The sequence below is a fragment of the Rousettus aegyptiacus genome, unplaced genomic scaffold (genome assembly GCF_014176215.1).
Source record: "Rousettus aegyptiacus isolate mRouAeg1 unplaced genomic scaffold, mRouAeg1.p scaffold_m13_p_14, whole genome shotgun sequence".
Lineage (NCBI taxonomy): Eukaryota > Metazoa > Chordata > Mammalia > Chiroptera > Pteropodidae > Rousettus > Rousettus aegyptiacus.
Window position 1 is genome coordinate 39,769,800 of NW_023416289.1, and position 24,537 is coordinate 39,794,336.

Genomic DNA, 24,537 nt, shown 5'->3' on the forward strand with positions numbered 1-24,537 from the left:
GCGGGGCCGCTGGGTCAAAGTTCACTCGTGGAGGGTAGGGTCGTGTGGGGGGGGCGTCGGGGTGTCAACGCTGAGGGGGAGGGAGGTATATAGAAGACCAAAGGTCAAACTCGCAAAGGGGGCGTGACCAAGGGGAGCGCAAAGTTCGAAATTTGAAGTCGGGGCTCTCTCGAGGGTTTGGGGCGAGTGTCAAAAAGGGGGGATCAAAATTAATTTGAGGGGAAGATGCACCTCCGATGTTCAGAAGTCACAACCATAAAGGTGGGGGTTGGAGGGTTAAGGCAGCAGCCAGCGATCCAGATGAATGAGATTTAGGTTGAGGGGCAACTTTTATGACATCGAAGGTGGGACGTGACCAAAGGCGGGGCAAAGGTCAGGATCTGAAGGCCAGGCAGATATTCTTAAGGGTTAAAAGTTAAAACCCAAGTGGGACATATTGCTGGGGAGGAGGAGCAGGACATCCAAGAGAGAGGTCAAAGGTTCTTTCTGGTGGGGGAGACCGGAGCCCCTACCCCACAAATAATGAAAATAATAGCAAACAGTCATAAAGCACACAATATGGGTCAAGCCCTGTTTTAAACACTTTACATATATTTAATACTGACTGCCGCCTTATGGGGTTGGTGCCATTACTAAGAGGCTCAATAACTTGCCCAGGATCACCTGATGGGGAAGTCGTACAGCTGGGATTTGAACTCTGGAGTTCTGGGCTGAGAGTTCTATGCTCTACTGCCTCTCAAATAATTGTAATCTTAGCTGATATTTTATGAGGCCTAACAATGCTCTGTGGCCTGTGTGCCTGGTCTTAGTATACCACAATTTTGTGAAGTGGGTACTAGGCAGAAAAAGTGAGGCTCAGAGAACTGCTAAGTGACAGGCAGATTCCAAGCTGAGTCTGAATTCTGGAGCTCCTGACCCTGGTGGCTGCCCTGCAGATTGCCAAAGGTTTGTTCCTGGAAGCAGGGGGCTGGGCAAGGCTGGGACACTCCCTGAGCAGGAAAGGATTGTCTCTTTGGCCTCCATAAAGGGTGTGATCTGGGAGGAGAGGTTCCCGTGGATGACGGGATAGGGTATTTGTGTGTGGCCCAGAGTCCACGTGAGTCCGATGGGCTTCTGTCTGAGGAGGGTGTGTTTGGGTGGTGCCTTGTATAAAGTTGGGTGTTCTCTGTAGTTAAAACCCCAAGCTCTCATCACTGTCCTTAATCCTCATTTCCCACTGCTCTCGCAGCCCCTTGCCTCAGTCTAAGCCTCTTTGCCTTTGTTCAACTGTAGGCTTCTGCCTCCTTCCAGGTCTTAGACCTTCCTGTTTCCTGAGTGTAGAATCATTTCCCCAGCCTATGCCTTCTCACTCATTCACTCACAGCCCGACCAGGAGCACCCAGCCCTCCTTGCCCTCAGACACTCTTTCTCTCACAATTGTTTTCTCCCTGGCCCTTCACTGTCCTTGCATTGTTGTCCACCTCCCGCAGGAATTTCTCCATGTCATTTCTTCCTCGAATCCCCACCTGAAGTGCTGACCAGCCTGCCGAGGGTTGGCGGAGGTTGAACATTGGGCATCTTGCTGAGTGTTGGACTGCAGCGGTGGACAAGACACACAGGGCCCCTGGCCTCTGAGGGCTCTCAGTGTCCCTTGGTGGGAGCGGACCAGACCCAGACCTCTAGATGGTGATACATGGCGACATGTGTACCAGTGGTGATGTAGCCTGCGAGGACATGTTCAGGGAACTAGGAGAGTGTGCAGACTCTGGGCCCCAACCTAGGCTAGGACTGTGTCCCTGGGTGAGTCTCCTGGGCAAGCTCTGAAGAATGAGTAGGAGGCATGGGAACAGGTGAATCAGGTAGAAGGAAAGGCTCTGTGTGTGGGTTGGAGGTCAGGGGACGGGTGCAGGGTTGGGGGCTTGTAGGCCACATGCAGCCTAGGGCGCCCAGCCTGGGTGGGGCAGTGGAGCAGGGTCAGATGAATACCTGTTCCTTGTCTGGGGAGCTGTGAGGCAGTACTCGAGAGAAGTTCAGAGAGTGGATGCTGGGTCATGGGTGCCTGGTTCACACACCCCTACCTCATCACTCGGGTTGTGTGGCTATGGGCAGGTTGCTTAACTTTTCTGGGCCTCAGTTACATCTTCTGCAAAATGAGTGTAATATTAGTGGCTGCCTCTAGAATTGCTGTGAGGATACCCTGTAAAGAGCCTGGCTCAAGGCCTGGCGCCCAGGGATGCTGTGTATGCTACTGCTGCTGCCGCTGCTGCTGTCTGGGGAGGGCCTCAGATGGTGGAGGGACCTCTCTCCGCCTACCTCTTGGATTTCTGTGGCGACTGCCCCACTCCTTGGCTCTGGCAGTGTCACTGAGTGGGCGCACCCGCCAGGCGGCCTTGCGAGGCCAGCCCAGCCTCAGGCCCTGTGGTGCCAGCTCACTGAGCATCTCAGGGTTCGGCACAGAGAAGGAGGGATGGGGCTTTGGCATAGAACACCCTGTCACTTACCAGCCATGGGACCTTGGGCAAGAGATTTTTTGCCAATTTTGTTCCTTATGATACATTTTAGACTAGAGAAAAAAGTAGAGCTTTCAATATAACAGAACACCCACACCTCCAGGGTCAGGCCCAGGGCAGAACACGTGGTGGATTCAGTTAAAGGCCCCACTCCTGTGCCCAGCCTTTCACACCCTCCCTGCCAGCTGTGACCTCTGTACTGTGTCCCTCTGCAGGCTTTCACACTTTTGCTGTCCTCAGTTATTCACAAATGCAGGAGCAAGAGTGACTCTCAACCCCGCTCACATCGCTGCACACGGCAGTCACCTGTAGAGCTCCCCTAGACAGGGGTGCCCAGGCCCCCCACGGAGTGCCCTACTCTGATTCACTTGATCTGGGGTGGGGCCAGCAGCAGCACGAGGTTCCCATGGCCAGCCAGGGTTGACCACTACTGTTTTACAGCGTTACAGGGCATATAAATGGGATCACGGTAAATCACCTGCTTCTCCTGCCCAACATTAGGGTTTGGACATTTCTCCAGCCAGATGTGTGTCAGCCTAGGGCAGGTCATTCGTTTTTCTGGCTGTCGAGTGTTTCTCTGTGATTATGCCACACAGGAGTTATCCGTTTACCTTTTGGTGGCCGTTTAGGTGGTTTCCCATTGGGACTGTAACAATCAGCACTGCAGTGAACTTTCTAGAAGGTGTTTCCTTGTAGTAGACATCTCAGACAGATGTCTCACCGACCTGTCCTAAAAGCTTATACCTCGAGCTTCCCAATAGGGCTTGAGGGTTGTGTTCACGCGCGCCCTGCTGTGGGCAGGTTATGGCCCTTGCGAAACTATTTACTCAGCCATGAGGTGGTAGGTTTTTTAACCTCCCTAGGCCGTGGGGCCAGTTGGGGCCATGGTTCATGTGATGGGCTTAGCCGGGGCCTGACACTCACCAAGCTCTGGAGGGCTTCAACCTTTTCCCCGTGAAGGCAGGATCCCTAGCCTTTTTGGCACTGAGGACTGGAGCTCCTATGAGAATCTAATGCCTGATGATCTGAGGTGGAGCTGAGGTGGTGATGCTGGCGTTGGGGAGTGGCTGCAAATACAAATGAGGCCTCATTTGCTTACCTCTGCTCACCTCTTGCTGTGTGGCCCAGTGGTTGGGGACCCCTCCCTGTCCTAGGGCATCCAGGACACTCACTGACTGCAACTTGGAGCTAGCTCTCCTTGGGGGCTTCTCCCAGGCTGACAGTTGAGAAGGGACACTATACCGACTTGAACCTCCACAGGGAGGAGGAAGGAAGGAAGGAGCTGGAGCTTGGACAGGGACTAGCAAAGCCTTGTTACACTCTGTATGTCTGACCATTGTCCCAGTGGTGAGCAGCACAGCCCAGAGTGGTCAGAGCTGGGATGGGGGAGGCATAGGGACCGTGCGAATCTGGAGGAGGCGCCTGATACAGTTTGGGGGAGTCAACGAGGGCTTTCTGATCAACTGATCTACGAGAGTGAGCCAGGCCTAGCAAGGAGACGGAAAGAGTAGGACAGGTAGTGGGTACAGAAAGTGCAAAGGCCCTGAGGTCTGAATAAGTTTGGGATGGTCAAGTACTATCAAGAAGGCCACAGCGGCAGAGTAGGCAATGAGGTTCAGGAGATGGAGAGATGTGGTGAATAGAGCAGGGGCTTTTGGGCCGAAGGAAGGAGTGGGTTCCACTTTGTGTGGCATGGGGAGTCTGGGCTTTAAGCAATGTGTGGTTTCCTTTTATACAGATGAGTCAGGCTGCCAAGTAGAGTACAGGTTGTCGGGAGCAGTGGCAGGGAGAGCCGAGGGGAGGCTGCTGATAGTCCAGTAGGAGAGCAGGGCGGATAGGACAAGGGTGGCAGTGATGGAGGGGGGTCCTGTGTACTGGCCAAGATTACACGTACCTTACCCACATTAACCCATTTGATCTTCGCAACAACCTACAAGGTAAGTACTGTTACCCTTCCCATTTTAGAGATGAGGAAACTGAGACCCAGAGAGGTACATGACTTGCCTAAGGTCACATAGCAGGCAGGTGGCAGAGGCAAGTATTGAACTCCACACCTTTGGCCTGCAGAGTCCCTGCTTGTTGCGGTTGTCCTCCGTGATTCGGAAGTGGTTTTGATAAGACAAGGCTCCTTCCTGTCCAACCAGTTCTTACACAGGTTGCTCTTTAGGTGGAAGCTCCTTTGGGGCCTGCTCAACCTGGGTAGTTTCTGGGCCCTAGGTTTCTACCTACCTGAAGGGCCCCCACAACCCCCTTGCCTTTTTTTGTCCATTGCCTGACCCCTCCTTGTCCCGCTGGCTCACAGTGAGCCAGACTTCCTGGCCAGACACCGCTCGGGGTGTCCCCAGCAGCTGTTTCTCCCATCACCCGAGCTGGACGGCCACAGATGCTGCCAGCAGGAAGCAGTCTTCTTCCAAGTCACACAGCCCAGGAAATGGGACCCTTCCCGCCCCAGCCACCCAGCCAGGGCCGGGGCTTATTGTCTGCCAGCTGCCTTGGCCCACAGGAAGGTTGGAGGGGGAGGTCGAGGTGGGCCAGAAAGGGAGCTTTCCTGAGTCCCAGGGGAGCCAGCTGTGATGGGTTGGACAGAAGCCACCACTCACTGCATCCTTTCTGGTGAGGCCCTCTGGCCCTGCCTTGCCCTTCCTCAGGGTGCCAGGCAATCTGCTGCTGACCTCAGGGGCAGTGACAGCGTCCCTGCCAGGGCCACACAGGCCATACATGTTCCTCAGCCTGGACCCCCCGCCCCCAGCTGGGGGCCCATTGTCACCTTTTAAATGGCCATTGGGAGGATTGGAGGAGATCAGGCTGTAAAATGCTTAGTACTCTGCCTGGCACACAGGGAGCTCCTGGTAAGTGTCTCCCTTTGGGCTGCAGCCTCCTTGCCTGCTCTGAGTCTCTAGTGACACTGTGCTGACCCCAGCTCCTGGCATCCCGGTGCCAGATGCGTGCTTGATGGCCGTCATCTTGGTGGCACTGGCTGCAGACCCTGAGGAGGAAGTGTTATTAACCTCATTTCTCTTTTCCTGTGTTTTAATTTTAAGAAGGCACATTTTTGCTCCTTGTGCGTGTATTTCTTGTTCTCCCAAATAATCACCGAAACACTGCACACAGCGCAGAAGGGTATACAGTGACAAGGACAGCTCTTTCCCACTCCGGCTGGCAGTCCCTTCCCGGAGACAGCCATTGTTCCCAGTTTCTCCTTTTTCTTATGACGTTTCTTCCTGCACATGTTCTCCCCCTTTGTTTTTACTTAAAGGGAGCTGACTTCCCATGTTTGTATTCCGTCCTTCCCCCTTGCATTTTTCACTCTCTCAAGTTCTGTGTCAGGACACAGAGAGCTTCCTCGTGCTCACTCTGGCTGTGTCCCATGGCGTGCACATGTCTCCTCAGATGGCCGTTCAGGCCCTTCCGGTCTCTCTCCTCAGGACAGGGCTACAGGTGCCTGTGAGCGCAGCTCTGGTTTCACCTGTGGAGGTGGGCTTGCGGTCTGGGACATGTGCCCTGGTCACTGTGCCAATGCCATTCCAGCTGGCCCGAGAACACGTGCCCATTTACGCCCTGTCCCCCAGTGTCCGATGGCACCAGGGTTTCCTCATAAGCTGGCCATGTGGACAAGGCATTTATCTGATGCTTTGACTTTCGCTTGTCAGATAGGTACCGAATTGTCTCACCATGGCTCTGATATTAGTACGAGTTAAGTGGAGTTTCTTTTTTCTGGAAGCTGTCTATTTGTGATATTTTTACTTTCCCTGAGAAGGGGAAACTGAGGCACAGGCTAACAACCCCCAGCAAGTAAGTGGCAGATTCAGTCTGGCTCCAATCTGGAGCTCTTAACTGTGTCTGACACAGTGAAGGTCGAGGGCACAGATTCTGGAGCTAGCTTTGCCACTACTAGCTGTGTGATCCCAGACAAGTCACTTCATCTCTCTGTCTTTGTCTTCCTCTGTAACATGGGGATGTTAATCGTATCTCCTCATAGGGTTGTCTTGAGGTTGTAAATGCATACTCATCAGGCAAATTGCATAGCAAGTGCTCAAAGACTGTTAGCTGCTAGTATTAGTACTCATAGTATTACTCTGTATTGTTAGTATTAACGGCTACTGTTTTGAGTACTTTCTGTGAAGTAATTTGCTGGATCTCCCAGCACCCCCATGATGTAGGTGTTACTCTTATTCCCCTCTCATGTAAGAGGAAATTGAGAACCTGGGAGATTTGCCTGGGGTCACAGAGCCAGCAGGGTTGGGATTTGGCCCCAGGCTGCTGCCGCTGAGTCTGACTGCAACCTCTATTGCTGGCCACCTCTGCCGCCCCCTTAACTAAGCCCAAGGGATTAGGAGGCTCTCCCTCCCCGCCCCATCTATTGTGTCCTCATTCCAGGCAGGCTGCTGCTGAGCTTTGGAGGGGACTGCGTTAGCAGGTGGGAGCAGTAGGCAGGGTCCCCAGCTTTCCCCAGTGCCTCAGCCTGGAAACTCCTGATAAAGCGGCCTTGTGCTGTGGTTTCGGCTGGCTCCCCAGTCTGGTTTCAGCCACTCCCACACCACGGGAAGTGGCCGCTGGCCTGGGCCTGTCCTCTCCCCTCTGCTGTCAGTGCTGATAAAGGGAAGAAAGTAGGACATTATGGGAGGGCGGGACTCTTCTGTGCGTCACCCCATAGGTGAGGACCCCCACTATCCCTAGAGACCCCGCCTCTACTGCCCACAGGGGCCTCCACAGCTGTACTCCCCTCCCCCACACTTCCACAGCAGCCTGGCCCCAGGCTATTTCAATTTGATATGGTGCGTGTGTGTATATGGAGAAGTGCCTGAGTGCACCTGTCGGTTTCAGATAATGATAAGGTGACAGACACTTCACCACATCAAGAGAGCTCAGCATCCCGGAAGCCCCCTGTTACCCTCTTGATCACAACCCCAGTAGTGATCACTTCCCTGACCTTGGGGGTCCCCGTGTCCCTGCTTTTCCAGGTAGTGTTGACCAGAAGTGCATCTCTGAATTATTGAAGGCCACCCTGTGTGGGATCCTCCGCATGTCATTCGCGTCTGCCGTCTTTCATCCAGCGTCTGTGAGGTTTGTCCACACGGTTACGTGTGTTAGCAGTTCGCTCCCCTCGTTGCTGTGTACTGTTCTGTGGGTGGACAACCCCTGACAGTTCTCGCCCCTGCCGCGCAGGTGCAGATGTCCTCTTTGACGTGCCTGCTGGGGCGTGAGCGCATGCCTTTCTCCAGGGCATGCGTGCAGGGCGTGTTGCTCGGGTCAGAGTGTAACAGGTGTCGTCGCCTTTAGTGTACAGTGCCACGCAGCTTTCCAGAGAGGTTGTGCCTTTGTGTACACCCAGCAGCTGCTCCACGTCCTCACCAACACTTAGTCTGTCCACTTTTTAATTGACCTTGGAGCATTTGATACTCTGTTCTTCTGCAAAAGTAACATGTGCTTGTTATCGCTGAGAGGGGAGACCAGGTCCGTTGTGTCGGTTTCTCCTCCCTGTGTGCCTGTTTATGCCAGCTTTTCCCCAAGGAGTAAGTCACATGCTTATTCGATGAGTCCTGTGCTGGGGCCACAGGATCCAGAGGTGAACACAACAGGCTCCTTCACTGAGTTCAGTCTAGTGGGGGACACGGACCTTGATCAAAGAGCAACACAGAAACAGGTAAAATAAGTCCCCTCTTTCCCCTAGCGCATTAACAGGCACCCCATCCATCCTCTTGACTGGGCCAAGGACTTGGTGTCATCCTGATCTCCCGTCCTCTTCACACACACACACGCACGCAGCCAGGAAAGCCTGTCGTTCTGACTTCAGAATGGAAGCTCGTGCCTTTCGCTCTTCCTCATCATCACCCCCAGTGGAAGCCACTCTTATCTCTAGCCCAGACTGTCACAGCAGACGGCTCACTCTCCCCTGCCCCCCGCACGAAGCCAGAGGGAACCTGGGTCAGATCACATCCCTTCCTTGCTGGGGACCCTCCCACGGCTTCATCTCTCTTCCCAGAAGAGCCTTCAAGGCCCCGCAAGATCCCGGCGCAGCTTTCCTGCTCACCTCCATTCCTCTCCTGCCCTACTATTCCTAGAACATTCCAGGCTGGCTCCTGCCTCATGCTGCTCCCTCTGTGACCTGTCCCTCTCTCTCCCCACACTTTCCCCTGCTTGATTTTCTTTGTAGCATGCATCATTGCTACTTATGTTACATTATGTTTTGTGGGTCCCCATAACTTAGCTTTAAGAGGTGGGGGTAGCTTATCGTGTCCCTTTGCTGTGTCCTCAGAGCATGATGCATAGTAGTTGCTGAGCAAAGACTGGTGGACTGAATGTGAATGAATGAATGAGCGAGTCATAATGAGCAGTGAGTGTCTTTTCCAGAATGTGGTGAGGAGTACAAGGCAGGCTTCCTGGGAAACAAAGAGTTGGCACTCGCAGTGTGAGCAGGGGTTAGCCTGTGGGGGAGGAGGCCGGAGGGGGCTGTGGGAGCTGCCTGTGCAGAGGTCCAGGTGGGAGCGAGCAGGGGGACTGGCGGAGTTGAAGACCAGCATTAGTGTCAGTTCTCCAGGGGTCTGCGTTCGAATCTGGACAGCCACCTGGGCCTCTCCATGGCCCGTATCTCTGTCTGGGTGTCTTGGGAGAAGGCCTGAAATGACCTTGGGCCTGAGGAGTCCTCATTTCTTAAGCTGATTCATGGGGAAAACTAGTGGAGGGTTGGTGCATGCCAGGCCGGGCACCCTGCTCAGGGTTCCCGGGCCTCTGCAGTGCTCCCTGCAATCCCGGGACCATCCAGCCCAGGGCACAGAGGAGGAGGGTGAGGGTGACACCAGTGGTGCGTGTTCGGCCCATCCCGCAAGCTGGTGCCGAGCAGATGTGGTGGCGTCTCTTCCTGGTGCTAGTTTGCATTCCCCTGGCGGCCAGTCAGGTGGAGCAGCTTTCCACACGTTCCCCGAGCATCTGGAGCTCCTCTCCCGTGAAGTGCCCACTCACGTCACATGCCAGTTTTTTCCCTGGGCTGTCTGCATGTTTATTTTTTATTTCAAGTAAAATCCTAGATTCTGGAGGGAGGACCTTTGTTTCTAAGATATTACATTATCTTCTCCCAGTCTGCAGCTTGCCTTTTCATGTTTTAAATTTTCTTTTGATGAACAGAAGTGCTTAATTTTAATGTATTCAAATTTGTCACTCATTTCCTTTATAGTTTTATGGTTCTTTTCACATTTAGTCTATTCATTCTGGAATTAGAGGGGTGTGTGTGTGTGTGTGTGTGTGTGTGTGTGTTAGGCATCCAGTTTCATATATCCTACCTGGAGGCCTATGTATTAAAAACAGGCTGGCTTTTCTCCACTGCCGTCTGATCATAAATCACGTCTCCGTGTAAGTGGGTCTGCTTCTGGGAGAGCTCCTCCTTTCTCTTGCTGTTTGTCTTTTCCTGCAGCAATACCAACCACACTGTTGTAATTTCTGTAGTTACAGTAAGTCTCAATCATGGGGGAACAGCCCTCCCATTCGTTCTTCTTCCAGCGTCTTGGCTATTCTTGGCCTTTTATAATTTTTTAAAAATATTAGGCATTGACTCTTCTAGTCCATGAACGCTGTCTCTCCATTTAGTTATGTCTTTTCCGATGTCTCTCAGAGAAGTGTCATAGTTTTCCAGCACAGTCCTTGCCCACCTCTTGTTGGGTTTATTCCGAGTACTTTGTGATGTGGCCGGGGTCGGGGTGGAGCCCGTGCCCTCCTCTCCTGCAAGGCACCCTGCTCCTGAGGTCAGGCCTTGCTGGGCGAGGTTCCCACAGCCGCGTCAGGGCCCACCTCCCCCACCCGCTGCTTCCTCCCTGGCACCACCCCTGGGCCTTGGCAGAGGGCGGACAGGGCGCCCACAGAGGAGGTTGTAATTTTCTTGAACGATTTCAAGGACTAATTAAAGGTTTTCCTTGACTAATCAGCTTACAGTTTAATTATCGGGGAATAGGCTCAGGGATGCGGGAAGCAGCTCTGGCGGGGTCTTCTCACAGCCTGGCTGACAGGAGCCACGGCCCAGCCCTACCCTGTGGGGAGTAGGACTGGGATACCCTGGCACCCTGCAGTGGGCCAGCTGGGCTTCTCCATACCTGCAAGAGATGGAGGGCAGCAGGTGTAATTGAGGTTAGAGTGGGTCCCTTCTTGTTCAGAATCCTCCTGTGGCTCCTGCTGCCCAGGGAGGAGGCCTGGACCTAGTCCTCCTCTGGTCCACAAGGCCTTGCCCCCTTCTGCTTGCTGGCTGCACTTGAGCCTGGCTGGCCTTTGTTTAGCGCTTTAACTTCATTTATTCTTTGAGCCTTGGTCTGACGGTCACCACTTCTGGGCAAGCCTTCTCAGGCTGCCCTGTAAGCTGTAGTAGGTCTAGAGGTGCTAAGCCCTGCCCGCCCCTTGCTGCCTATCAGGGTCGCTCATTCCACCCCCACCAGATGCTTCATGAAGAATGGGTGCCTGGGCTGGGCCCTGTGGGCCTGCATTTAAGTCACTGGGAACCCAAGAGGAGAAGTGTTGCAGGCCCGGCACTTCCAGGTTGGGGCTGGGAGTGGGAGTTCAGGCCGGGAGGACATGCAGCGGCTGGGGCCTTCTCAAGGGAGGGGGCTGGCTGAAGATGGGCCCCTGGGACTTTCTGAATGGGGAGGGGACCCAGAGATGGCTGTGCCAGGCCTGGCTTCATGCCTTGCATTCCTTAGCAGGCTCCAGACTCCTGGTGTCCCAGGGTGGGGGAGGGTGGGCAGGCAGAAAGGGTCCTCGTAGACGCTGACCCTGCCCCCCCCCCCCCGTCTGCCTTATCAGTCTGTCTCATTTTACACCCACCCCCTCCAGGGGCTCAGACCCAGGACTGTGCGTCCAGCCTCCCCTCCTCCCCCAGTCCCACGCTCACCCTTGGCTACACTTTATAGTCATCTGCTAGGCCATCGATAAACTGCACCAGCCCAGACCATTTGAATCGGAATCTCTGGCTGTGGGGCCTAAGCGTTGGGTTTTGTTTTAAAGCTCCCTGGGTAACTCTAGTGTGACTCTGAGCTGGGATGAGAGCCACTGGCCTACAAAAATGACAGCAGCAAACACGTATTCACTTACGCGAATGTTCAGGGCACTTTTCTAGGCTTCTGACGTGGCATAATTAAGTCATGTCACCCCACAGCCATACTATGGGAAGATAAGTATTACTCCCATGTGACAGATGAGGCAACTGAGGCCCAGAGAAGGCTTCCTTCTATGCCTGGTGGTGCAGCGTCTGTCACTGTCCTGTCTTCTAGGTGGCATTTCATTGCTCCCCCACCCCTTATTCCCACCCTCAATTTCTGCTTTCCTGTCCCGCTGGCAGAAGCTTCCCAGGCTTCCCCATTGAGAGCCAGGATCCAGAAGGGAGATGGCTTCTACAGACCCAGGACAAGGACAGGAAGGATGTTGATGTCACTATGCTGCTCCTGCCACCTGGAGTGGGGGAGTGGGGGGAGGGTACCCATCTCACGAAGGTTAGGGGTACTAGAGCCCACTCTGCAACCTTGCAGGGAGGGCTGTCCAGGCGGGTGGGCCCTGACAGATCCCATAACCCCCAGACCTGTCCGTGGGCCCCAAAATCTGGCGGTGTCATGTATAGCCATTATCATTTCAGGCTCCTATGGAGCGGCCTATGGTTTAATTTCAGCAAAGGTTTATGCTGAGATGTGGTCATTGTGTTGCAGGAATCTTTATACTTGATGGGAATGAGGCGGAATGAGAGAGAGCCCGGTGCTCCTGCAAGGGCCTGGGCCCCCGGCTTCCCTTCCTCTGTGACCTTGGGCAGGCCCTGAGCCCCAGATGTCTGCGTGGGTTCCCACATCTGGAGCAGGAGAAGGACTCTTGCTGTCTCCCAGGGAAGCTGGGAGGATTAGTAAGTGAGCCTGCATGTGAGAGGCTCAGCGGAGGGCTGCCATCGTTATGTCATTTTGGTTCCTCTCTCCCCGATCACTGTCACAGTTATTAGAGGCAGGGCCATGTTTGGATTTAGTAGTTAAGATTCATGGGGGTGAACGATCCATAATTTTTTGTTATTACGACTAGACCACATTTCCTTTTGTAAAATGTTTACAAACTTTGTATCATGGAAATGTTCACTACCCTCAGAGGGGGATCTGATGCTCTCCGCTCATCCCCAACACCGTCCCCAGCATTGTCCCCAGTAATTACCAGTCACCACCAGGCTCTCACCTGCACTCTACCCCCACCTTTCAGATTATTTTGAAGCACTTCACAAGCATCTTATACTTGAGCTATAAATATTTCAGGTTTTCCTCCTATAAGGAATCTTAAAAAAAGTAATAGCCACAATACTATTGTCACAGGAAAGGAAAGAAACAATAATTCCTTCGTATCGTCACATTTCCCCAGTTGTCTATCATCCTTTTTCAGTCTGTTTGATTTGAGCACAGACAAGGGCCACACTTTGCGTTTGGTCGATAGGCCCCTTACTTCTGTAATCCATAAGATTTCCTCTGTCAGCTCTTTCATGTACTTGTTGTTTGGGTCATTTATCTATCAAAGACGGTCCTTTGTCCTCTAGAGTTTTCCGTAGTCTAGATCTGGCTGATGCATCCTTGAGGTGTCATCTAACGTGTTCCCCTGTCCCCTGTGCTTCTGGTAAATTGGGTCTTAGGTCTAGAGGCTTGATTATATTCAGATTCTGTTTCTTTCATTGGTGGTGCTGTATGAGCATCAGGTCAGCAGCAGTGTCTGGGTGACTTTTGAATAAAGGTAATAAGTTTTTAAAAAATGAGTAGATTGAAAAAAAAATTTCTATTGCTCCTAGCGGGGCTGGTACCCAGATACAGCAGAGTGGGGCCGTGGGGACCCGAGAGACTAGGTTCAATAACTGCTAGGAGCAGAGGGCTGAGTATTAGCCCCCAGCTTTCAGTGACCCGTTGTTATAAATGCACAGCTTTGGGCTCCTGCTTGCTAGGACCATAGGGCCCCAGCTGAGAGCTGTCCCCAGCCCCCATCCATGACTCTGCACCCTTCAGCCTGGCCTGGTGGCTAAGCGTTATGGACAGCTTCCTCCTCTGTAGCTTGATGGGAGCTGCACTTCCCTTGGAGGGCTGTGGTCACTTCTCAGCGACTGTGCGGAAGAGGGCACGGTGCATGGCATGTGCTCCGGAGCCACCGTTGTGCATTCGTAGTAGATCACTGACCTCAGCTGTGCCGCTGTCCCCTCCCTCCCTCTCTGCCACGCCGGCTCCCTCTCACATCCTGGAGTGCACCATGCGGGCTCCAGTCCTCTGGCCTTTGCAGTGGCCATTCCTTCCACCGGCAGCGCTCTTCCCTAGATCCCCACATGGCTCCCTTGCTTCCCCCTGGCCCTGCTCACGTGCTACCCCGTCAGACTTCCTGACTGTACTCCATCCCTTCTCCTACTTGTTATGTACTTTTTTGTTTACCTGTATATTGTCTTGCCTCCCCCACTAGAATGTCAACTCCAAGAAGAAGGAACCTTCTTACTGCTATGTCCCCAGTGCCTAAAACAGGGCCTGGCATATACTGAGTGCATAATAGAGAATCTTTGAGTGTGCGAATGAATGAGAGACATGGTTATGTGAGCGGACTTTGACTAGGGTCACACCTGCTGTGGAATCCTGGCTCTGATACCTACCGTGTGACCTTGGGCAAGCACACCCCTCCGTGAGCCTCACTTTCCTCCCCTGCAACATGGGGGCATTAACAGCATCCTGCTCGCTGCCTCATTTTGCACTAGCCTCCTGCCTTCACATAATGCTTTATATCTGGCCTCGCTGCTGGCCTGTGTCTCCAGCACAGGGCACAGGTGAGCCAGCCAGGGGCTGTCTCTGTCATACGGACGTGTAACCAAAACCAAATTTTAAATAAGCTTCCACTCTGTGTGACCAGCTGTGGTACCCCAGGGCGGGTCAGGGCAGGGACGCTGTGGATGGGTGTGTGTTCCCATGCCGTAAAGGCTCCCCAGGGAATGTGATTCACACAGGCCGTGAAGAGTGCTGGGATGTGGAGAGACGGGGAGTCTGAGGGCTCTGGGGCTGGCCGCTTCCAGGCCTTTGTCTTCCTTGCAGGAAGCAGGCCAAGAGCTGCAAGGGGCCAAGGAGGATGCTGCTCTGATTAGGTAGCAGTTACAGCCTCAGGGTGTGTGTGTGGTGGGGGGGATGGGGACAGGAGGGGGAGAGGTGGACGGAAAAAGAGAGCGTGCACACATGCATATGTAGCTGAAGCTTCCAGCTATTAGAATTACTTTCTCTGGTGTTTCCTGTGCGGGATTGTAAAATATGACATATACAGAAAAGTGTATGAAACCTCCCTACTTGGTTTAAGGGATAATTATAAAGCAGACACCCATCTAACGACCACCCGATCAAGACAAGCATCAAGACAAGCATCGCTAGCACCTAAAAGCCCCCCACTTCATGTGTTCTTCTAGCATTATCAAATAAATTCAACCCTCTTTTCTTCTGTTAATTATTGCCTTTCTGTGTGTATGAGAGTGCATTACAGATGATTTCAGATCATCTGTACAGAGAATCCCAAAAGTACAGAGAATCACCTATGAGCCCCCTTGGGCCTGCTGCCAAGCTCCGAGAGAAAGCAGTCCTGCCATGGTGAAAGCCCGAGGTGCTTCCCCCAGGTGCCCAGGGCCTCACTGTGGTGCCTCCCATGGTCCCTCCTCGGCTTCCCTAAATAGTATCCCCTAAATGGTATCTGCTAAGGTTCAGCTGGCTTTTAAACTCTGTGTAAGTGGTCCCAGGCTGCCAGCACTTGGCTGTGGCACACTCTCAATATTTTGCTCTTGAGGTTTCTCTGGGTGGATAAATGAAGTCCCGTGCCAATAGGCATGCTCCCAGCTTGGGTCAGTCTCCCCCCGCCAGCCAGACAAAAGCAGCTGCAATTCTGGAGCCTCAGGAGTGGGCTCTAGGGCTCCCCTGCCCCAGCCCGGTTTGAAACCACTGCCTCTAGTGAAAGCGGGCATTTCCCGTCCACGGAGGGCACTGCTGCCTTTGCAGGTCACCAGTGGGGTTCAGTCACAGGCCCTTACCATGTGAGGGGCCTTCCCTGAGTACCCGTAAGATAGGAAAGGGGTTCTGGTGCCATCCTGGGTCTGTACTATCAAAGGCTCTGGATCTGAAGTCCTGGGTTTGCCATCTGGCTCTGCCACTGACCAGCTGGGTGACCTTGGGCATGTGGCACCCTCAACCTATCGGTCTCAGTTTCCCCATTTGTAAAATGAGGTTGTGCAAAGATTATTTTACCCATGTAAAGTATTCAGAAGAGAGCTGGCACATAGAAACTTCTTAATGAGTGCTAGCTGTCAGTATTATTGCCATGCACTCATTCATTTCGTAGATAGTCACTGTGTACCTCCTCTGAGTCTAGCCCCGTGCTGGCTGGTGCCTGGGACGGGCTGGTGACCTGATAACGTGAGGCCCTGCCCTCATGGAACTTGGCAGTCCAGTGAGGGGGAGAGATACAGCACCAGGCAGTGACAGCCCAGAGTGACCTTGCGGAATGCACAGGCCGGAGTGTTATGGCTCTGGTGGCGGAAGTCCAGAGGCTTGTTAGTGGCCCCGCCTCTAGCCTAGGAAATCAGAGAAGGCTGCATGGAGGAGGAGACATCTGTGCTATGGGCTGAAAGGGGAGCAGAAGTTAGAGTGTGAAAGGGTGTTCCCAGGAGAGCAGACGGCATGTTCAAAGGCTAAAAGGTGGGCAAGGGTCTAGCATTTTTAATAAATTACTATTTTTAATTAAAGTTTTTGAGATAATTATAGACTCACATGCAGTTTTAGGAAATAATTCAGAGAGAGCCCCTGTACCCTTTGCCCAGTTTCCCTGATGGAAATGTCTTGCAAAACCGTAGTTAGTACAAGACCACAACCAGGATACTGACATCGATATGGTCAAGACACAGAACATTCCATCACAGGGATCTCGCCAGATGCCTTTTTATAGCCATATCCCCTCTCCAGCCCTTCCTTAAGTGCCCATTTTTATAATTCTGTCATTTCAGGAATGTTATATAAAAGAATCTTGCTGTATGTAACCCTTTGAGGTTGACTTTCACTCAGCATATTCTCGGGAGAGTCATCCATGCTGTCGCTTGTATCAGTAGTTTGTTCCTTTTATCACTGAGTAGTAGTGCGTGGTTTGGATGCCCCGCAGTTTGTTCAGCCCCTCACCCACTGAAGGACATCTAGGTCGTTTCCAATTTGGGGCTATTACCGATAACGGGCCATAAACGGCTACGTACATATTTTTGTGTGAACGTAAATTTTTGTTTCTCTGGGGCAGATACCCAGAAGAACACTTGTTGGGCAGTGCAGTAAGCTACATGTTTAAAGAAACTGCCACACTGTTTTCTGGAGTGGCTGTACCATCTTACATTCCCACCAGCAATGAGTGAGTGACCCGATTTCTCTGCATCCTCACCAGCATTTGGTGTTGTCACTATTTTTTATTTGGCTGCTCTAAAAGGTATGTAATGATAACTTGCCGTGGCTTTAATTTGCATTCCCTTAATTTGCCGATGATGTTGAACATCCTTTCAGGTGCTTGTCTGCACCTGAAATGTCTCTTCATGTCTTCTATTTTCTAATTGGATTGTTTGTTTTTTTACTGTTGAGTTTTGAGAGTTCTTCATCTCTTCTAGATACTAGTTCTTTGTCAGATATGCAGTGTGTAAATATTTTCTTCTGGTTCATAGCTTTTTATCCTCCTCACATGGACTTTTACAGAACAAAAGTTTTAATTTCAATCAGATGTACTCTTATTATTTTTTCCTTTTATGAATCGTGCCTTTGTATCAAGTCTGAGAACTCTGTGCCCAGCCCTAGATCCCGAAGATTTGTTTGTTTGTTTTCTAAACATTTTAATATTTTACATTTAAGTCTGTGATCCATAATGAGTTAATGTTTGTGCGAAGTGCGAGTTTGGATCAAGGTTCATTTTTCCCCCCATATGGTTGGTTGTCCGTTTGTTCCAACACCATTTGTTGAAAAATGTTGTCTTTCCTCCATTGACTTTCTTATGCTTTTATGCTTCAGAAACAAGTTACCACAATGAAATATCACTTCACACATACGAATATGACTATTATCGGAAAAATTGGAAAATAACAAGTATTTGGCAAGGACGTAGGGAAATTGGGACGCTTGCACATTGCTGGTGCGGATGTACAGTGGTGAACGTACCACGTGGGAAACAGTTAACACGTGGAACTGCCACATGACCCAGCGGTTCCGTTCCCAGGTGTGTAGCCAGAGGGACTGAAGGCAGACTTGGACAGGTCATAATTGCATTATTCACAGTAGCTAGAAGGTGGAAACAACCTAGGTGTCTAGTTAACAAGTGAATAGATAAACAGAATGTGGTATGTACACACAGCTGTGGAAAGGAAGGCAATATAGATATATGCTACCATATGGGTGGACCTTGAGAACGTTATTATGTTAAGTGAAATGAGCCAAACATAGGAGAAATATTGTAAGATTCCACTTATATGCGGTCTCTAGGATAGGCAAATTCATAGAGACAGAAAATGGACTACGAGTTACCAGGGTTGGGGAGAAGGGAGGGAGTGGGGAGCTATTGCTCAATTGTTACAGGATTTTCCTTGGAGATCAAGTTTTGGGTATAGACGGTGGTGATGGTTACACAACACTGTGAATGTATTTAATGTCACGGAATTATGCACGTTACAAATGGTTAGAACGATAAATATTGTGTATATTTTACCGCAGTGAAAGCAGTCAGTGTTTCACAAACCAGCCGGGGGTATTTGTGTGGGTCTCTCTCTGGGTTCTGTCTGTGGTCACTGAGCAGTGTGTGTGTTTGCACTGTCCTGGTTACTGCAGCTGGCTGGTGGGTCTCAATATTGGAGACAGTGAGCTTCCCCACTGTGTTCATCTTTGACCTATTCTGGGTCCTGGGAGCTCTTCTCAGGCGCCCTTGTGTGGAAGATGGCACTGCGGTTTGCCCAGTTTCAGAGTCACCCTCGGCACCGGCCTCGCCCTCAGCCTCCACACCTGACTCCAACAAGTGTTGCTTTTCTCGGCAGTCATAGCCCTGGCCTGTCTGTCTCCCACTCTCCATGTCCAGTGGTCCTGGCTGCCTTCACCAGGTGCCTGGAGCAGTGCTGCGGTATCGTCACTTGTTCCCATACCCAGTGAGGCCCCCTCAGTCCCATCCTCCGCAGACAAGGCAGCTAGAGTTCCATCTTCCAAACACAGGCCTGTCCTCGACACCTGCCTCATCTATCCGGCTTGCCAGTGGCCTGGCCCTGCCACATCCTCGTGTCTCTAGCCAGTGTGTCCCAGCTGAATTGCACATTTCATTTATGTGACCCTTGACTCTAAGCCCCATGGGGCAGGGACCATCCTGCACCTCCACGCATGTAGCACGCGGTGGACACGCACTGAATTTCTGTTGACCGAATCCGTGAACGCGGCGGGGAGTTGCATGCTGCTGAAGCCGATGACTGGGTGGGGGGGGGAGTGGGGAAATGAGGCCGAGAGGCGGTTTTAGCTGTGCAGGCCCCAGCAGGCTTTCAGCAGGTAAGGGACACTGTGTTTATGAAGGTCTCCCTGACCCCACAGAAAAATAGGCTGACTTTGAAGAGACACTTAGTAGAAAAGAAATTCTGATGGCTTTTGTAACTATAAAAGGCTGTGCATCCCACTAAGTGGAAAAATGCAGATGAAAACTGGGCTGAGAGGGGGCCAGACTTCACCTCACCGACTGCAAAGGATCAGAGAGTTTGACCACAGCCTGGCATGTGGGGCCCTCACACAGGGCAGTGTGGCAGTTCTGCTACTAGGCATTTGGCCCACAGGCACGCTGGCACACCTGTGCAATGACATCTGCACACAGTTATCATTGCAGCACAGGGGGTAAGAATGAAAGGCTGGACACCATCAACCTGGCCCCGTGGGGACTGGCTCGAGGCACCTCGGCCCTTCCACACAGGGCTGTGCTTGGCAGAGACCAAGACATGAAAAGATCACTGAGAACTATATTGTATAAATTTTTTCTGTAAAATTATAATAAAATTTTATTAACAAATATATAAAAATAATAAGCCATAAAGAAATGTAATAAAATTTAAAAATAATATAAATTGTAAGTATACATGCTAGAAAGTTCATAAAGCATAAGTGTATTGCATGACCACTTATTGCAACGGGAAGATCCACCTAGCCCCACTCCAGGTGAAGAAACAGCTGGTGCCAGCCCTCCCGAATCCCCTTCCGGGCCCTCTCTGCCCTCCCCTGACTGTGGTGGCAGTCACTGCCTCGCTTCTCTCTCCGGTTTCGCCACCTCCATATGCATCCCTACACAGCGTATTTCATGTTGCCTGCTTTTGAACTTTTTCTGAACAAAATCCAAGTATGTGTTGTTTTATGTTTCGCTGCTTTTATTTCACATCGTTCTGCTGTTCATGCACATGTCGCTCTGGTCACTCATTGTCACTGTTGTGTACTGTTCCATGAGCCAGTAGATCACAAACTATTATCTGTTTCCCATGGATGAGCATTTGCGTTGTCTCCAGTCTCTGGCTGATTCAGACTGTGCTGCGTGAACCTTCCCACACATGTCCCGAGGGCCCAAGGGCCACATTTTGCTTGGTAGGTACCCAGAGAGCGCTTGCCCCGTCCCAGGCCTGCACCCTCGCCTGTCCTGGTTGCTGCCAAACTCCTCCTGATGGCAGCAGCACGGGAGAGCCAAGGAATGTTCTTGAGAAAAGCAAGGGACAGAATAGTCTGTGGCGTGCTCCTATTTATGGTTTTTTTTCAGCGCATAAGCATGTGTGTATCCATACACACATGCACGGGTCAGCTCTCTCAGAAAGGGAGAGAAAGAAACCAGGAGAGGTTGCCCGTAGGGCTGAGCTGGGGCCGTCCTGCCACTGTTTACTCTGGCGCATTGGCTTCTGAACCACGTGTCCGTACAATAAAGACACAGACACTGACACAGAGAGAAGGAAAGGAGAGAGAAAGGGGAGAAATGAAGCCCTGATGTGGCAGAGTGTTAAAGCTGAGAATCCAAGTAGTGGGTTTTATGGGGTTCCCTGGTTTAGTCTCTATTTGGGGGTGTGTTTAAAAAATTCTGGTGCGAGAGAATCCTGGATGACCTCTCCTGGGCCCTGAGGCCCATCACAGGAGAACCCCTCATTTCCAATGAGAAAACAAGGTATGCTCCCTCCTCTTCCTGTCCCCTGTCACTCCCCTTGGGACCTAGTTTCCCTTGGCTGGCCAGAACTGCCCGATTGCTGACTGGCTCCCCCACCAGAGCCCAAACCAGCCCGTCCGGTTTGGGGAGATTAGGGGAGCCGCCCCACTTGGCTCCTCTCTGGGTGGCTGCCTGACAGGTGCTCCACCCTGGTGGGGGAGGGGTGACCTGAGATCTGGGACTTAGGGGGTCCCCTCCCTGCCCCGCTGGAAGCCTCTGGTTTGGTGGGTGGGTGACAGATGGGAGGCTGTCAGAGGGATTTCCTTGGGCTGGGTGAGTTGGCTGCTGCAGGAGCAGCCATGACGGGAGAGTGGGAAGGACACGTGTCTGTCCCCCTGCCCAGTTGGGCCACTCACTTGCTGGTCTCACTGGGCTCATTTACTGCCAAATGTGCCAACCCAGGCTTTGCCACTCACAGGACCCTCCAGTGGGGGAGCAGTCCTACTTGATGTCCGGACGGACTACTTGGGGGCAGGGAGTTTTGTCTGGTTTGTTCACTGCTGAATTCCCAGGGCCTTCAACAGGCCTCATGTGTGCTAGGAGCTCAGCAGCTGTGTAAACCAGTGGGGACAACATGTCAGAGCTGAGAAGAAGCACCTGACCCAGCCTGGGCGTCAGGGAGGGCTTCCTGAGCCGAGCAGGTGCCAAAGGTAGGGCCCGAGGGTGAACAGGGGTGAACCAGGCACCCTGACCCCTGTCTCCCCCAGTTCCCCTTGGTGGGGGCAGAAAGAAACCTACTTCACGCAGGGAGCTGTGACCAGCGAAGGCTCTGCAGAGGCAATGTGGTCTGAAGTGGGCTGGATGTGAGTCCGGGGCAGGGCTGCAGCCCCTGCCTCTTTCTCTCCTACTCGGGAATGGAGGTCTGAGCAAGCTAGCCTGCTGCTCAGAGAAGCCAGTTGAGAGCACAGGCACTTGGACAGGTGGCCTGCCGTGGAAGATGGGTGCCCGATCTGCCTGCCAGGGACCTTGGGCAAGTTACTCCATCTCTCTGGGCCTCAGTTTCCTCCGCCGTAAATGGGCCTGATGGAGTGCCTGTGATGAGGTAAGATGACTTCACGTGTGTCAGTGCTAAGTGTGGGGCCCGGCCCAAAGTCAGTTCTCCACAGATGTGGGCCACTGTTTTCAGAAAGGCGTGCAGAAGCCCCGTACTCCCCACTTTCTCCTCATTCCCGCCATCCACATCTCCCAGCCCCCTCTCACACCTAGAGATGGTGATATGGGCATCACTGTGATCCTGGTTCCCCCCCTGCCCCACTCTAGGCCGCAAGTCTCAGGTCCATCCTCATGGGCAAGTGCTGCGGAGCCGGAGGGGCCCCGTCCCGGTGTCCTCCTAGAGCTCTTGCGAGACTCACAGCCTGGGAGAGGCGGGAGTCAGGACTGCAGCCGCCCCAGATCTCCAGCCACCCCTCCACATCAGAACCCACTCATCCCCGTTCTTCTGCCCTGCCCCCCAGCCTGGGTTTCAAACCTGGCTACCCCATCAGCCGCCTGGCCTGAGGAGCGAGGTGGGGGGCGTGCATGTGTTAGTGGGGGGCTGGCCCTGCTGAAGCAAGGGCTGTGGTTGGGGTCCCCTGTTCCCTTGTCCCCGCCCAGCCCCTCCCTTTGTTGGGGCTTTCGTGGGTCATGTGGCTCAGGCTCTCCAGGCTTGGCCCGCCCCCGTCTGTCCCTTCCCCCTCCCGCCATCCCGTGGGCTGGAGCCACAGCGGAGCTCAGCTCCTGCCAGGGCAGGGCCGCGGCACCACCCGCTGCCAGGGAGGCTGAGGCACAGCCCAGCCAGCTCTCTGCGGTGGGTGCCCTTGGCCCGTCGAGGGCCGCGGGAGCTCTTGATGCCCGCTCCCTGCTCTCCCAGCCGGTAGTCTGTCCACTGACCGCTGCTGGTCTGCCCCACTAAGGGAGGAGAATGGAGGTGAGCATGCCCTGGCCTCAGGCAGGAGGAGAGGAGAGGGGAGCGGGGGCCGCACTGTGTGTGGGGAGGGCAGCCCTGCCACCTGGCCACCTGAGCCGGGAACCTGCGCGAGCTCGTGAGCCTGCGCGGAGGGACCACACCTTTCTTGGGGCCAGAGGCAGGGTCCCTGTGTTCTCGTGTGCTCGCAGTGGCAGGTGCCTGTGCCAGGGTGTGCCGCATGTCTCAGTGCAGGTCCCTGGGCGTCTCAAGGGGAGCGAATTCCTGGGGTCTGGTTGTATGGGGGTGGTTCTGGGGCTGCTCCAGTGACCCTGGAGTTGGCCATGGGTGTGCCTGGGTCTGTCGTCGGGTCTCATTACCCACTGTGTGTGGATCAGGGTTGTGTGGGTCTTCGTGGTGTGTCTTAGGGAGTGTTCCTCCATGTAGTTAGGGGCCCTGGGTCCGTCCGCCTTTCTAGGAAAGCCTGGTGGTTGTGGAGCGTCTGGAGTTGTGTGTGCGCACACGTGTGCCTGTGTTTCTGGGTGGTGGCCCTGGTCTGTATGCTGTGTGTTGTTGGCATAAGCCTGTGGGTCTGTTTTGGGAGTGCCCGCGTCTCTGGGGCGTGTACGTGTGTGGGTCTTTACAGTGTTTGTGGAGAGGCCCCGGTCCGTCACTTCTCGGGGACCGGCTGTGGGCTGGCAGTGTCCCAGCGTTTCCACACTGAGAGCTTCCCCAGGCTCCTCTTCCCCCACATCTTCCTACTGAGGCCGCACTGTCCCCTCTGGCTCTCTCTTCAAGGGTCTGTATCCCAGAGGCAGGAGCTGAGGCTCAGGGTGGCATGTCCCTTCCCCACTCAGCTCCTGTCCAGCCCCCACTGGAATGGGGTAGCAGTGGCTGTGGCTGTGTCTGGCTGCTCAGAGGGTTTTCTGTGCGACCACCGTGTGTTCCTGTGCATCGGTGGTTGTATGGCTGGATGTCCATGCCACATGTGTGTGTCACAGTCTCTGTGGACAGCCTATGCCGCGTGGAGCTGCCTCATGTGCTTCTGTGTCTAGGGCATGTGTATGGGGGCCAGGCAGGGAGTTGCATGGTTGGGGAGGGCTTGAGTTCCAGGGACCTCGGAGGGATCCAGAGCCTCTATTCTGCCTGTAGCCCTCCCTCCTTCCTGCCCTGCCTTAGAGAGGAATGAATGAAGTCTGATCTGATTTCCTCCGTCCCTGTGGGCTCACCCACACTCAGGTTTGTGGTGGCATTCATCCCCATTTGTCCCCGCCCAGGTCCCTCTGGGGGTGAGGGGTACCAACAGTGCCCTTTGTGTCTGCGCCCCGTTGTGCCTGGCCAGGAGAGGAGGGGTACCCGGACCCGCAGCTGCCAGAGGAGCCGCCCGGCCTCCCTGGGGACCCTGAGCACTGCCCGGGCCCTGATGAGTAAAGGAAACAGCATCTCTTCATTCAACCACACTTTGAGCTGTGCCCCTCTTGTGCTGGGAAGGGCTGGGGACACAGGCTGAGATGGACCCAGGCCCATCTGTCTTCTCAGAGGCTTCCGGTGCAGCGGGAGAGACAGACCTGTCCTCTGACAGTGGCAAGCCGTTACTCTCCCTTGTCCCAGCCCTGGAGACGGTGAGGCTTAGCAGAGACAGTGAGGCTGGCGCATTTTCTGGCCAGAGAGGACCGTGCCCAGTCTCCTCTTTCGTTTACTTGTTCCTTATTCATTCAGCAGCAACAGCAACAACAAAAGCAGTAATCATGACAATAGCTAATCTGTAGTGAGGACCCACTGGGTGCCACACAGTGTTCTAAATGCTTTGCATGTGTCATTTTATTAGATCGTCCAGACATTTCCGGGGGATAGGACTGTCATTCCCCCCAGTTTGCAGATAAGGACACTGAGGCCCAGAGAAGTTGAGTCACTTGCTCAGGGGCACAAGCTTGGCAGTCTGCTCTAAGCCATCCA

General features: G+C 53.3%; 1 protein-coding gene across 3 annotated transcripts in view; it reads left to right on the forward strand.

Moving 5' to 3' along the window:
- The window catches only part of PAK4 (p21 (RAC1) activated kinase 4), a 42,247-nt gene that overhangs the window by 233 nt on the left and 17,477 nt on the right, over positions 1-24,537 (forward strand). Inside the window, exon 1 of one of the 3 annotated variants that reach the window (XM_036231633.1) lies at positions 122-8,133. The exons of 1 other annotated variant lie outside the window; for it this stretch is intronic. The gene's annotated coding sequence lies outside the window, so the exon portion shown is untranslated. Of the gene's footprint in view, positions 1-121; positions 8,134-22,418; positions 22,606-24,537 lie in introns of those variants that run through there. One more of the 3 variants, XM_036231632.1, reaches the window with a different exon arrangement.